Below are 2,189 nucleotides of genomic sequence, written 5' to 3' on the forward strand. Positions count from 1 at the left end.
AGCCTACTCTCTCACTCAAACTGCCCCAAACTGTTTACTTTAGTTTTAGACATACTGCATGGAAACAGGCCCTTCAGCCCACCGACCAGCGATCTCCCCGTACACTAACACTGCCCTACACACACTAGAGACAATTTACAATTATACCAAGCCAATTAAACTACAAACCTGAACGTCTTTGGAGTGCAGGAGTCAATAGACAATAGACATTCGGCCCTTCGAGCCAGCACCGCCATTCAATGTGATCATGGCTGATCATCCACAATCAGTACCCCGTTCCTGCCTTCTCCCCATATCCCCTGACTCCACTATCTTTAAGAGCGCTATCTAGCTCTCTCTTGAAAGCATCCAGAGAACCAGCCTCCACCGCCCTCTGAGGCAGAGAATTCCACAGACTCACAACTCTCTGTGTGAAAAAGTTTTTCCTCATCTCTGTTCGAAATGGCTTAGCCGGCTAAATGGAAACAGGAGCTCCCGGAGAAAACCCACGCGGGTCACGGGGTGAACGTACAAACTCTGTGCAGACAGCACCTGTGGTCAGGATCGAACCGGGGTCTCTGGCGCTGTGAGGCAACAACTCCACTTTCACGACCTAACTCACGATCTCTGCCGAGTTTGCCCTTGACTCATACTCGCAGCATGGTCGTCACGAGGTCGTAGGAGGTTGTAGGTAGGTCGTAGCAGGTCGTGATGCTAGTCGTAGGTACTCGTGGCATCAAGTAGGTCGGGGCGTTTTTCTAGCCTGATGAAAAATGTCCACGAGTAAAAAAGGTTGTGAATTAGGTCGTGAAAGGGGGACAGGCCCTTGACAGTTGTAACGTTGGCAGAAGATTGAGAGGGGATCTTACAGAAACTTACAACATTCTTAAGGGGTTGGACAGGCTAGCTGCAGGAAGATTGTTCCCGATGTTGGGGAAGTCCAGAACACGGGGTCACAGTTTAAGGATAAGGGGGAAGTCTTTTAGGACCGAGATGAGAAAAACTTTTTCACACAGAGAGTGGTGAATCTGTGGAATTCTCTGCCACAGAAAGTAGTTGAGGCCACAGTTCATTGGCTATATTTAAGAGGGAGTTAGATGTGGCCCTTGTGGCTAAAGGGATCAGGGGGTCTGGAGAGAAGGCAGGTACAGGATACTGAGTTGGATGATCAGCCATGATCATATTGAAACATAGAAACATAGAAATTAGGTGCAGGAGTAGGCCATTCGGCCCTTCGAGCCTGCACCGCCATTCAATATGATCATGGCTGATCATCCAACTCAGCATTGAATGGCGGTGCAGGCTCAAAGGGCCGAATGGCCTACTCCTGCACCTATTGTCTATGTTTTTATGTTTCTATGTTAAGCCAGCAGGTCCCTAAGCGCTGGAAATAACACCATCAACCTATCTCGCTCCTTTTTTCTTTATGACTCTCCGTAAAAATTAACAGTTTGACGGTCTGTTCTTTTATTTCTCTTCTGAGAACCCTTTTGTGAAACGGCTTGGAAATATTTTTCTCCGTGAAGGTTGCTGCATAAATGGGAGTTGTTATTGTTGGTTGATAATCTACATGAACAACATTATTTGCTGGTAAGTGATAAAATTTTCCACTCACTTAGCTCCCGTGATTACATGAAAGGCAGGCACCACTTTGTGGCATTATGACCCTGTCATTAAAGTCCTGAAAAGCAAATTGAAAATGGAATTAACTCGTCAAAACTCCCAGCGCAAGAACAAATGGTTGAAGGGTAAAGATTCCTGCGCTGATGGAGATGGGGTCCACTGTTTAGGGTTTAGAGTTTAGAGATACAGCGCGGAAACAGGCCCTTCGACCCACAAGGTCCGCGCCGACCAGCAATCGCCCTTGCACTAACCATATAACCATATAACAATTACAGCACGGAAACAGGCCATCTCGGCCCTACAAGTCCGTGCCGAACAAAAATTTTTTTTCCCCTTAGTCCCACCTGCCTGCACTCGTACCATAACCCTCCATTCCCTTCTCATCCATATGCCTATCCAATTTATTTTTAAATGATACCAATGAACCTGCCTCCACCACTTCCACTGGAAGCTCATTCCACACTGCTACCACTCTCTGAGTAAAGAAGTTCCCCCTCATATTACCCCTAAACTTCTGTCCCTTAATTCTGAAGTCATGTCCTCTTATTTGAATCCTCCCTATTCTCAAAGGGAAAAGCTTGTCCACA

This window comes from Leucoraja erinacea, chromosome 38 (assembly GCF_028641065.1).
Source record: "Leucoraja erinacea ecotype New England chromosome 38, Leri_hhj_1, whole genome shotgun sequence".
NCBI lineage: Eukaryota > Metazoa > Chordata > Chondrichthyes > Rajiformes > Rajidae > Leucoraja > Leucoraja erinaceus.